Raw genomic sequence first — 13,951 nt, forward strand, 5'->3', positions numbered from 1 at the left:
GATCTGAATGAGAGTAGATTTCCTATAAGAAATTACAGAAAACTGAAATACTCATATATTCATACAGCTTGGCAGTTCCTTGAAAAGTTGTATGAGCCTCAAGTTCAGTCCTAGGTATATATTCCAAAGAACTCAAAATAGGAATTCAAAGGAGTATATGTTCACACATGTTCATAGCAGCATCACACATAGTAGCAAAAAGGTAGAAATGGTCCAAATACCTATCAACAGATAAATGGATAAATTGTGACATATAAGCTGGGCATGGTAGCACATGTATATAATCCCTGTAGCTTGGGAGGCTGAGGCAGGAGAATGACAATTTGGAGGCTAACCTCAGCAACTTAGCAAGACCTTAAGCAACTTAGAGAGACCTACCTCAAAATGAAAAATAGAAAGGACTAGGGATGTGGTTCAGTGTTAGAGCCCCTGGGTTCAATCCCCAGTACCAAAAATTAAAAATTTGTGACAAATATACATAATTAAATATTACTCAGTCACCAAGGAATGAAGTACTGATATATGCAATCATGTAGATGAACCTCCAAAATATTATGTTAAGTCAAAAGGTCAAATATTATACAATTTCCATTTATGTGAAATTTCTAGAATAGAAAAATCCATAGAATAGAAAAATCCATGGTGGTTGCCAGAAACTAGGGAAGAAGAGAATGGGAAAAAAACTGCTTAACTGGTGAGGGGTTTTACTTTGGTGCGGTATAAATAAATTTCACCTCAAAAAAATTATTTTTATTTTTTTTTTATTTATTTATTTTTTTTAAAGAGAGAGTGAGAGAGGGGAGAGAGAGAGAGAGAGAGAGAGAGAGAGAGAGAGAGAATTTTTTAATATTTATTTTTTTTAGTTCTCGGCGGACACAACATCTTTGTTGGTATGTGGTGCTGAGGATCGAACCCGGGCCACACGCATGTGAGGCGAGCGCGCTACCGCTTGAGCCACATCCCCAGCCCCAAAAAATTATTTTTAAAAAGCAAAACTTTAGGGGCTGGGGTTGTGGCTCAGCTCTGCTCATCTAGTATGTGTAAGGCCCTGGGTTTGATCTTCAGCACCACATAAAAATATATAAAATAAAGGTATTGTGTCCAACTACAACTAAAAAATAAATATTTTTTTTAAAAAAAACTTTGTGATCTAAATCACTATCCTATCCAAAGTCCTATCCCTCTTCTAGTGTATGTTTACCCTGTCTGAAGGCCTTTGGAACTCTTTCTGCCCATGGAACTCTTTTGGAGATATCTCAATTCTTCAAAGTGGTTTCATCATAGGTTGACTCAAAAGAGAAGTGGCCAGAGTCTTAACTACAATCTCCATGGTCCCTATTCTAATTTGCCCACTCTAGTAACCCAGCATCTCTGCATACCAAGAGATGTTGAAAGGGCACCTTGGGGGAAATATAAAAAAGTCCTGTAAAACCTTCTTCCACAGCAATTAGTACTGCCTTGTTTTATATTAACCTACCTAATGGATGCCGATGATATGATTCCGCTCCAAAACAAGGACAATCTGTTCCAATCTTGTTAGCTGTCTCTACCTAGACAAAAAAGCAAGCAACTTTTTAGAGAGAGTTTTTCTTCTCTAAAAAAGTAAATACATGCAATTAAAGTTGGCTTATTTATATGCCCAGAAGACTAGAAAGATATTTTTTAAGTTAACAATGGAATTATAGAAAACTTTTGCTTTATTTATGCGTTTTTCTATTTTTTTCAATATGTACCCTGTAATAAAAATGTGATTAAAGAATTCAACATATTATAAAATACTAAATGAGGAAATTAAAAACAACAAAACAAAGGCAGTTAAGAGTGGACTGATAACCATCTCTAGGCCAAAAAAAAGAGAGAAAGAAAAGAAGGAAGACCACAAACATGATTTGCTACAATACAAACACAGAAACACTAACCAATGCAGCATGAACATTCTAGAGTTGACTGCCAAAACATATTGATTTAGTAGATACTACTGAATTATTAATTCAAATTGAATGCTAAATGCTTAAATTTTCATGTTTAGGTAATAGATCCCTCATAGAATAGCTGATGGATTCATATTTTTACTTCCTTGAGAACTGTTCTCTGAACTTGAGGTTGAGTTGCCAATGGCCTTGTCTGAAGCTCATGAATCTGAAGTAGGTTCACAAGAGCCTTTTAAAACAGAACTAAATTTGACTCCCCACACACCAGACCCACTCACTACTACCTCCTCTACTTCTACCACTACTCTTGATCTACAATGGTCAGAGTTTCCCCAGCAGTATGGAAAATGAAGAGAACACTGAGGTAAACATACATTGCGTCATTAAAACTTTCTCCTGATGGGCAATACTATGCTCAAAACTTGATTTTTATTCCTTGAGATATATGAAATGTCCCATTTTCTCCCCAGTATATTTGCATTTTCACTAAACCTTTACAATCAAATTATACTTCTTGCAACCAAAAGCATTTTAACCAATATAAAAGGCACCAAAACCAATAAACGCAGAAACTAATGGTAATGTTTGAAGTGGTACAGTATAGAGGTTAAGAATGTGACTTCTGGCCAGGCCAAGTGGTGATCCAGGAGGCTAAGGCACGAAGATTGCAAATATGAGGCCAGCCTCAGCAATTTAGTGAGACCCTTTCTCAAAATGAGAAAATCTGAAAAATGGGCTGAGGGTGTAGCTGAGAGATAGAGCACCCTGGATTCCATTCCAGTACTGAAAAGAAAAAGAAAGAAGAGAGGGGGGGGAGAGGGAGAGAGAGAGAGGGAGGAGAAAAAGAGAATAACTTCTAGAGCCAAAATGACTAAATATGAATCCTGCCTTTGCCACTTCTAGCTGTGAGACCCTGGACAAGTTATTTAACTTTTTTTGTGCCTCAGTTTTGTCATCTGTAAAACAGAGTAATAACAATGCCCACTTCTCTGGGTTGTTAAAATGACTAAAAGAACTAACACATATAAAACCCAAAATGGTACCTGGAAGATGGCAAGTAATTATACATATTGATCACTACTATACCTAAAAACAGAATAACTAATATCTACAAAGGAATAATAGAGAGTATCATATTCATGAAAAAAAGAGCAATGCAATTAAGGAAAAATTAAAGAATAGAAAATGAAATAACGAAAGAAAGTTCAAAATACATAGTCTTGATTTTTAAAAATCTATAAAACAGTCCCATCATTAGTTCTGGCCCATTCAAAGCAATGTTTTTTCTTAAAAATCTTCCCTCTTAAAAAAAATTAGTCACTTGTCTAATGTTACCATATCTCTGTAAAATATTTCTAATTAATAAAAACAAATCACAACACAGCACTGAGAAGGCACTAAAAAATTGTAGAATAAATAATCCCATTGTTACATAGCAGGTAAGATAGCCTTTAAATTTTAATTCATTTTTACATGTACAGACCCAATTTAAAAACTGTGAGGAATGAATTAGGATTACAGCCTATAAAATAAAGAAACTGAGTCATCCTGATGTTCAGATTCATCCTGGTAAGAGATGTGATCAATCACCTTCTTAGCATCCTTGATAGATTTTCAAAAAGGCTCTTAGTTCAAAATATGTTCTCTACCTTCAAAAGATGACTGTTTGAGATCACTTCTGGTCCACCCAAGCAGAGCTAATTACCATTCCTTTGTTCTACCTCTACACAGAATACATATAATTTCAGTTACTATACTGTATCCCCTGTATTCACTTACATGTCTTAATCTTGAACTTATCCATGAGCTCCCTAATGAAAAAGACTGTCTTGTTTGTATTTGCTTCTCTACCACCAATAGTAATATTATAGCCAATATTTTCTCACTGCAAATTACTTTATCAAGACTTCCTCAGAGTCCTTACAGCTCAAGGGCCTACAAATTAAGATGGAGGAGGAGGCAAGGGCTAAACCCAGCCCATAAGCTGGTTTGTACAACCCATGAGTTAACAGTTTCTACATTTTTAAATAGTTGGGGAAAATTCAAAGAAATCTGTATTTACCTTGTGACAGGTAAACATTATATGAAATTCAAATTTCAGTATCTATAAATATAACCTTATTGGAATACAATCATGATCCTTAATTTATATACTGTGGTTGCTTCTGTGAGACAGACACAATACGGTCTGCAAAAGCTAAAATTTTTACTATCTGATTCTTTTTTTTTAAAGAGAGAGAGAGAGAAGGGGGGAGAGAGAGAGAGAGAGAGAGAGAGAGAGAGAGAGAATTTTAAAATATTTTTTATTGTTTAATTTTCGGCAGACACAACATCTTTATTTTTTGTATGTGGTGCTGAGGATCGAACCCAGCACCGCGCGCATGCCAGGCAAGTGCGCTACCACTTGAGCCACATCCCCCAGCCCCTACTATCTGATTCTTACCAGAAAAAGTTTGCTACTTCCTATCATAGTTTAAAGAAGGCAGAAGGAGAAGAAAGGAGAAAAGCATCATACTCATTTAACATTTAATAAAAGACTTATACATTGAAAGTTTTAGGGCAAACACAGTGAGACATTTGTCATGACTTTGGTAGATAGATAATATTTAGAATTGATTGTAGAATAAACAATCCCATTGTTACATTGCAGGTAAGATAATCTTTAAAATTTTATTTTTATATGTACAGACCCAATTTTAAAAACTGTGAGGAATGAATTAAGATTACAGCCTATAAAATAAAGAAACTGAGTCATCCTGATGTTCAGATTCATCCTGGTAAGAGATGCGATCAATCACCTTCTTAGCATCCTTGATAGATTTTTCAGAAAGTTTTATTCCATCTTTGCAGGATAGATAATATTTAGAAAAAAACTGAATCAGAATTTCCAGGCAGAGAAAAAGCCGTGGAAAAGCTAGATTTCCCAAAGGGATTGACTTATGTAAAGAAGAGAGATACCTGCAATATGGCAGAGGCATAAGGCAAAATGAAATGGGGCAAATAGAACTGTTATACGCCCTTGATGACACTGTGAAGACAGACACTGGAAATGGATTGTAATTGAGTATGCAAAATGAGACGCCCTTATTTTGTGCACCCACAGCCAGCACCCTCTATTTCCTTTGTTGCACTTTTACACTTAAGGGTAATTGTTTTAATTTCCTGGAAATCATATTTCACTCATCCATTCACAAGCCCAATCTTCAAACCTCCCAAACTTCTATTGGTTGCATCATTCCCAGATTATAACTTTGATTTCTACTACATTGAGAAAACAGAAGCAATCAAAAGAAATTTCCCAAATCTCTCACTACTTTTTCTATCCACTTAACCTACATCTGTGCCTGAAGGAATATTGTGTATTTTAACAATGTGCCATCTCAGCCTAAATTGAAGACTGTTTTCATTAGAACTCTGAACCACAAAAGCTTAAATGCAATCTGGTATTAGCTACTTTTGAATTAAGATTTATTTATTGGAGGGAGAGGTTAAGAAGCTATCTGGCACTTTAGAGAAATTCCTACCCAGTTGCATTACTGGCTTCTCAATTTATAAAATAAGCCCTTTAACTTAACAGGCCTGCTACATTACTGGCTTCTCAGTTTACAAAATAAGTCCTTGAACTTAACAGGAGATACATTATAAATGCTTTCTTCTCTAATGTTTGAAAATTTATGAAGGTAGTGTGAAAATAAAACAAAAACTAATTGTTGATAAAATTTATCGTGAATTTTATAAGTGTTCCTTGTTGAAGGAATTAACTTTCAATAGCATTCATTTGACAAGTCATCTCATAACTTTTCTTATATATAATAAATTCCTAAAAGCTCGTGCTTAAAACTATTTTTAATCCAATTAACTCACCCACTCATAAAGATTATGATTTAGTAGAATATTATGAAACTCTTTTATATAATCACTCTCTCAAACTCAAGGATGGAGATTATAAATTGCATTTATCTTGGTATTCTTGACACAAAGAATAGTACATGGAATATAAACGACACTCACAAGTTTGTAACTTATTAATTAATAAGTTTGGTCTTATCTTGAATGCAAAATTTCCCTGTATTAAACCCCCTTTGAAGTTTTACTCCTTCAACAGCACACGCACTTACACAGCAAACATTCAAGGATCAATGTCTCTTTAAGTCTGATTTTAACGCAAATATGCCCAAAGTCCTAGATGCACTAATAATGTTCTCCTACGGAATCTTCCCTAACAATATATAATATCGATCTCTGGACAGACATAAAATACAGTAAATAAAGCACCAGAATTAAGAGTCAGACATCCCTAAACTGATCAGAGCTGAGGCTCTACCTTTTTTACTAGCTGGGAACTCCCACGTCTGCAAATCTGGTCTATACACCTCCAACCTCACACAAGACCCAAGGAGGTGTACCTGAGCCTGGCTGGGAGCTGGCGTCCGACAAATACTCTTCTCCCCTTAGAAATTCCTCAACTACAAGTTCACGCAGATATGTTTGATTTTTGCAGACTTGTTTTTCAAAACGCGAGTTCAAGCCTCGAGCCCGGGGGAAGCCGTGCCCGCGCCGCCCAGCGTCTCGCCAGCCCGACGCCCGCAGCCCGCCCGGCTCTGCGGCCGCCGAGACGTGTCTGCGCCAGGCGCTGCTCTTTGTGTCTCGGGGGTCAGGGTGCTCACCTCACCCGACGCAGGAGAGAGAACTCAGCATCTTCTCACCCCAATTCCCTTCAACACACTTGACTCCCGCCCCCCAAGGAAAGCGAGTGCTGGCCATCCAGCTCCTGCGAGGGAGACTGACTTCTACATTTTTCCTTCTCCCTAAAGACGGACCTGATGATGGAGATGGCCCACATCCCGCCCACTGCGGCGTCGCGGTGATCCCGGGACCCGACCCGGTCCCCAGTGTCCCCGGGAGTCCACACGCCCCCATCCCGGGGGCTCCGCGGCACCCACTACGCAGGCAAGCAGCGCTCGCTCGGACGTGCGGGGGGGGGTCTGTGGCGTCCCTCCGCTGGTCGCTCCTGCCCGCTCTGGGCCGCTGCACCCACTCCTCAGACCCCGAGTCCAGCCCTCACGCCACTGACCCTCCGCCGCCGCGCCTCCCGCTCCACCTCCGGCCTCTCTCACCGACAGGCTTACCGCGCCCGGGCCTTCGGCCGGCTCCTCACCTCAGGGCCGCAGCCGCAGCCGCAGAGCCGACAGGCCCCGACACGCTCAGTCTGTGGAGACCGCGCGAGTGACGGAGCTCGGAAATGTGTGTGAGGGCGCGGCCGCGGCTGCGAGAGCGCGCCCCCGCCGCTCAGTCCCGCGCGCCCGCGTGGGTCCCTAGTGGTGTCCAAGCCACGCCCCGCCTTCTGCAGAGCTCACCTGAGGGCGGGCTTCGGAGAGGACGAGGCGGGGCCGACGCGCGCGCTCCCGGCGCACGCAGGGCACCTGGGGGCGGAGCCCCGAGGGGCGGGACAAGCGGGGCGCGCCGCCGCCGACAGTGCACGCGCCTGTCCGCAGGTGCCGGGTCCCCGCGAGCCCTGCCACCTGATTAGCCCTCAGGCTCTAGGCGCCTTTGCGGACCTCTAGCTGCCGGATATTGGCGAAAACGACGCGCTCCCCGTCGGGGCTCGGGTTTGAGAAGCAGCCCTGCGGCCTCCTAGCGGGTGACCTTGAACCCCCGCCCTCACATCCTCCTCCCTGGCCACTTCTAGTTTAGCGATCCTTTCTTATCTGTGACCTCTTCTCCCGGGACTGTGCTTTTGAGTCCCTATGAAGTCCCTACTGCCTCCCGCCCGGGTCCTCATTTCCATAATTCCTGCCTCAGCACCAGGAGCTACGTAGCACATCCAAACACTGAGGTTGCTTTTAGTACTGAAGTGCCCTCATCTCTGTCTGGGATTGCTGCGGATTTTGGTTTTCTCAAAGGGCCTGAATGTGGCATCTGTCGGACACTGCATACCACGCTTATTTTTGCTAAAAAAAAAAAAAAAATGCAGTTTGGTGATTGGAGTTTCATTACCTAAAGTGGCCTAAATGGTGGTAAAAAGTTTGTTTGTTTGTTTGTTTTTCCAGAGGGAAAGGAAAGTTTAGAACACCAGCATTTCTTGTCCATAATTCCTTGTAATTATTTTTAAAGACTTCAAATGCTGTGTACACATTGTACGTGTTATCTTGTTTTTTTTCTACTTCTTAAGTCTAAACCGTGTCTCTTCAACATTCATTCTGCTTTCTAAGTTTAAAAAAAAAAAATCGAGGAGTCAAGATTATTTTATTTGTCTTGCCCAATATGTACTAAAAGAAAATTCAGAGAGGCTCAACAAGACACATGATGATATACTTTGTCAAAATGTGACCTATTTTGTCTCTCTGAAACATTTAAGACATTTTTGTTACACATTCAAAAGAATGCATTGGCAATGGAGTAAGATATTTGGGCAAGTAAATAAATATAAGCCAAAGATAAAATAAGTTGGGCTGGGGTTGTGGCTCAGTGGTAGTGTGCTTGCCTTGCATGTGTGGAGCACTGGATCCGATCCTCCGATCGGATAAAAAATAAAAATAAAATAAAGGTATTGTATCCATCAAAAACAACAACAAAATTAAAAAAAAAAAAAAGAAGTGAAAAAATGTTACTGAACTCTCCCAATTCTCCAATGGTACTTTTCACTACTAGGCTTAACTTGGCCTGAATTCTGAAATCTACCCATCATTTCTACCACTATTCCAGGCATGTGTTTCCTGAGTTTCTTATTCTGTCAGATACACAGGAATGACTTGTGATGGCAACTTTAGTCTGATTTTCATTGCTGTTACTAATATTATTATGGCTACTACTGCTTATGTTGCAGCAAAAAGATTTTCAAGTATTTGGTCCTTTGTGTTTTCTCCAAACAGAAAAAATAGTCAAGGAGACTGATATTTGAAGAATGTAAAGCCAAATTTGATATTTAAAATTCAACAACCCAACAAGTGTTTAGAAAGTGTCTGGTAGTCTTCTTTAATAATAACTCCAACTTTTCAGGTGAACAAAAGAAAAGTTTTTTAAAAAGTAAATCAATAATTATTCTGAGAGATCAAATGATAGTCACTAACAGCATCAATCTGGGCATGGTGGCACACATCTCCAGTCCCAACACTCAGGAGGCTGAGGCAGGACTATTTCTTGAGCTTAGGAGTTCTCTGTCATTCATTCTGTCTTCTTACACTTCAACTTGCTTCAAGATGAAATGAACAAAACCCAATTCTTTTCTAAAATGATCATCCCTGATCAAATGATCTCACTCTCCTCTGAACAGCTCACATGCTACCATCCTGTTTACATCACTTTATTTATGTGCTACATCTCTTCAATTAAATTGTAAATAGCCTGAACTTTTCCATATGCAAATTTAATTTCCAGGTCTTATGCATTATAACATATAGTAAATGCTGATGATACTACTAATGAGAAAAAAATCTGTACAAGAAAGATTATGCAAATATTACTGCTATTATCCAACCCCCCAAAATTTTACTACTCACTCTACAAAAATCTACCTAGTCATAGAGAACATGTTAAATTCTTCTTATAGGATGATTGTCAACATTAAGACAGTAATCAGGTTGTAAGAATAATTAAAAAAATACTAAAGACCTTTTAATTAAAAAATTCTACCAAATAATGCATGAGTGATGATATATTGTAGTGTCTCTTTGAAAAGGTACCTGTCAGATGGCTGATATTTTGTAAACAAGTTAGCCACATAATCTCAATCTAAATTTCCATAGCTACCGAGTTTTAGTATTAAATAAGCAGCTGGAGAGAAGATGTTTCTTTCTGGTTTTCTGTATCTAGGAAATAGATGCCATCCTGCTTGGTTGTCATGGTGGCAACCCAAATCCCCACATCTCATTAGTAGATGTTTTAAACAAATAAATCACACGGGGATACACAGATCATAGGAGTTATAGCTTGAGATTTAACAAGTTGCCTCACGGTACAAAATTAATAGTGAAATGGAATTTTGACAGTATTTAATAGGGATAAAGAGAATAAAGATTGTTACCTAAAACATAAAACTGCAACCCAAACTCCCACTGGTAAACAATAGGTTTCACTTTTTTTTTTCCTTGCTAAATACCAAATGGATTTGCTAGGCCATTATTGCCAAAATTAAAAGCAAAATTGCGAAAATCATTACAATAACTTTTTTCTCATATTCTTAGTACATTATTTCCCATGACTAAAATATAATGAAAATTATATGCTCCACTTTTAAATATGGTCTGATTAAACACTATCATTACTTGTTTTTAAACACTTACCATTTCTATAAGCAAAGAAAGGTGCCAAGAAAAGTCATGTGGTTTCTAAATTCAGGGCTTAAAGTAGGTATAATTTCAAAGAATTTCAAATTGGTACCTTGGTCTAGAAAGACGCAGAATAAATAAAGAACTACAGACTTGGCTGAAAGTAAAAGGGAATCGAGCACCTTTAACACTAGAATTCCAAACTACCACAAAAGCAAATGTGGCTGAAATTGTAATTAAATAACTTAGGGAATGTTTAATGTTGGGCAAAGGGTTGAGGGGGTGGAGAAGGGAATAACTTCTGATGGTAACTTTAGTTTGATTGTCATTGCTATTATTAATATTATTATTACCATTGTTTATATTGCAGCAAAAATAATTTAAACTATATTATCCCTTGTGTTTCTCTAAACAGAGAAATTAGTCAAGGAGACTGATATTTGAAGAATGTAAAACTAAATTTAACATTTTTTTAATATATTTTTATTGGTTGTTCAAAACCTTACAAAGCTCTTGACACATCATATTTCATGCATTAGCTACAAGTAAGATATGAACTCCCATTATTACCCCAAATACAGATTGCAAAATCACATCGGTTACACATCCACATTTTTACATAGTGCGATATTAGTAACTGTTGTATTCTGCTACCTTTCCTATCCTCTACTATCCCCCCTCCCCTCCCCTCCCATCTTCTCTTTCTATCCCATCTACTATAATTCATTTCTCTCCTTGTTTATTTTCCAATTCCCCTCACAACCTCTTATATGTAATTTTGTATAACAGTAAGGGTCTCTCTCCATTTCCATGCAATTACCCTTTTCTCTCCCTTTCCCTCCCACCTCATGTCTCTGCTTAATGTAAATCTTTTCTTCCTGCTCTTCCTCCCTTCTCTATTCTTAGTTGCTCTCATTATATCAAAGAAGACATTTGGTATTTGTTTTTTAGGCATTGGCTAGCTTCACTAAGCATAATCTGCTCTAGTGCCATCCATTTCCCTGCGAATTCCATGATTTTGTTATTTTTTAGTGCTGCGTAATACTCCATGGTGTATAGATGACACATTTTTTTAATCCATTCATCCATTGAAGGGCATCTGGGTTGGTTCCACAGTCTAGCTATTGTGAATTGTGCTGCTGTAAACATTGATGTGGCAGTATCCCTGTAGTACGCTCTTTTAAGGTCTTCAGGGAATAGTCCAAGAAGGGCAATAGCTGGGTCAAATGGTGGTTCCATTCCCAGCTTTCCCAGGAATCTCCATACTGCTTTCCAAATTGGCCAAACCAATTTGCAGTCCCACCAGCAATGTAGAAGTGTACCCTTTTCCCCACATCCTCGCCAGCACTTGTTGTTGTTTGACTTCATAATGGCTGCCAATCTTACTGGGGTGAGGTGGTATCTTAGGGTGGTTTTTATTTGCATTTCCTTGACTGCTAGAGATGGTGAGCATTTTTTCATGTACTTGTTGATTGATTGTATGTCCTCCTCTGAGAAGTGTCTGTTCAGGTCCTTGGCCCATTTGTTGATTGGGTTATTTGTTGTCTTATTGTCTAATTTTTTTAGTTCTTTGTATACTCTGGATATTAGGGCTCTATCTGACGTGTGAGGAGTAAAAATTTGTTCCCATGATGTAAGCTCCCTATTTACCTCTCTTATTGTTTCTCTTGCTGTGAAAAAACTTTTTAGTTTAAATAAGTCCCATTTGTTGATTCTTTTTTTTTTTTTTTCTATTTGTTGATTCTTGCTATTAACTCTTGTGCTATGGGTGTCCTACTAAGGAATTTGGAGCCAGACCCCACAATATGTAGCTCAGAGCCAACTTTTTCTTCTATCAGACGCAGAGTCTCTGATTTGATATCAAGGTCCTTGATCCATTTTGAGTTAACCTTTGTGCATGGTGAGAGGAGGGGATTCAGTTTCATTTTGTTGCATATGGATTTCCAGTTTTCCCAACACCATTTGTTGAAGATGCTATCCTTCCTCCATTGCATGCTTTTAGCCCCTTTATCAAATATAAGATAGTTGTAACTTTGTGGATTAGTCTCTGTATCCTCTATTCTGTACCATTGGTCCACCAGCCTGTTTTGGTACCAGTACCATGCTGTTTTTGTTACTATTGCTCTGTAATATAGTTTGAAATCTGGTATCGCTATACCGCCTGATTCACACTTCCTGCTTAGAATTGCTTTTGATATTCTGGGTCTTTTATTTCTCCATATGAATTTCATGATTGCTTTATCTATTTCTACAAGCAATTCCATTGGGATTTTGATTGGCATTGCATTAAACCTATAGAGAACTTTTGGTAATATCGCCATTTTGATGATGTTAGTTCTACCTATCCATGAACAAGGTATATTTTTCCATCTTCTAAGATCTTCTTCTACTTCTCTCTTTAGGGTTCTGTAGTTTTCATTGTATAAATCTTTCACCTCTTTTGTTAGGTTGATTCCCAAGTATTTTATTTTTTTTGAGGATATTGTGAATGGGGTGTTTTTCCTCATTTCTGATTCAGAAGTTTTGTCGCTGATATACAGGAATGCCTTTGATTTATGCATGTTGATTTTATATCCTGCCACTTTGCTGAATTCATTTATTAGTTCTAGTAGTTTTTTTGTAGACCCTTTTGGGTCTTCTAGGTATAGAATCATGTCATCTGCAAATAGTGATAATTTAAGTTCTTCTTTTCCTATTTTTATGCCTTTAATTTCTTTCATCTGTCTAATTGCTCTGGCCAGTGTTTAGAGAACTATATTGAATAGAAGTGGTGATAGGGGGCATCCCTGTCTTGTTCCAGATTTTAGAGGGAATGCCTTCAATTTTTATCCATTCAGAATGATGCTAGCCTGAGGCTTAGCATAGATAGCTTTTACAATGTCGAGGTAAGTTCCTGTTATCCCTAGTTTTTCTAATGTTTTGAACATAAAGGGATGCTGTACTTCGTCGAATGCTTTTTCTGCGTCTATCGAGATGATCATATGGTTCTTAACTTTAAGTCTATTGATGTGGTGAATAACATTTATTGATTTCCGTATATTGAACCAGCCTTGCATCCCAGGGATGAATCCTACTTGATCATGGTGCACAATTTTTTTGATGTGTTTTTGTATCTGATTCGCCAGAATTTTATTGAGGATTTTTGCATATGGGTTCATTAGAGATATTGGTCTGTAGTTTTCTTTCTTTGAGGTGTCTTTGTCTGATTTCGGAATCAATGTGATGTTGGCCTCATAGAATGAATTTGGAAGTTCTCCCTCTTTTTCTATTTCCTGAAATAACTTGAGAAGTATTTGTATTAATTCTTCTTTAAAGGTTTTGTAAAACTCCGCTGTATACCCATCCGGTCCTGGGCTTTTCTTGGTTGGTAGTCTTTTGATTGCTTCTTCAATTTCATCCATTGATATTGGTCTCTTTAAATTGTGTGTATCCTCCTGACTCAGTCTGGGCAAATCATATGTCTTAAGAAATTTATCGATATCTTCACTATCTTCTATTTTATTGGAATATAGGTTTTCAAAATAATTTCTAATTGTCTTCTGTATTTCTGTAGCATCTGTTGTGATATTGCCTTTTTCATCCCGTATGTTAGTAATTTGAGTTCTCTCTCTTCTTCTCTTCGTTAGCATGGCTAAGGGTCTGTCAATCTTGCTTATTTTTTCAAAGAACCAACTTTTAGTTTTGTTAATTTTTTCAATAGTTTCTTTTGTTTCAATTTCATTGATTTCCGCTCTGATTTTAATTATTTCTTGC

The 13,951-nt window shown here is 38.2% G+C and overlaps 1 protein-coding gene across 3 annotated transcripts in view; it reads right to left on the reverse strand.

Annotated features, from left to right (window-relative positions):
* Positions 1 to 7,597, reverse strand: part of ABCA5 (ATP binding cassette subfamily A member 5) — an 87,047-nt gene extending 79,450 nt beyond the window's left edge. Inside the window, exons 1-2 of one of the 3 annotated variants that reach the window (XM_081271913.1) lie at positions 7,090 to 7,593; positions 1,478 to 1,550 (exon numbers count right to left, since the gene is read on the reverse strand). The gene's annotated coding sequence lies outside the window, so the exon portion shown is untranslated. Of the gene's footprint in view, positions 1 to 1,477; positions 1,551 to 7,048 lie in introns of all 3 variants that reach the window. The other 2 variants (XM_081271914.1, XM_081271915.1) reach the window with 2 other exon arrangements.
* Positions 7,598 to 13,951: the final 6,354 nt, after the last annotated feature.

This window comes from Spermophilus citellus, assembly GCF_964194105.1.
Source record: "Spermophilus citellus genome assembly, chromosome: 17".
NCBI classification, from domain to species: domain Eukaryota; kingdom Metazoa; phylum Chordata; class Mammalia; order Rodentia; family Sciuridae; genus Spermophilus; species Spermophilus citellus.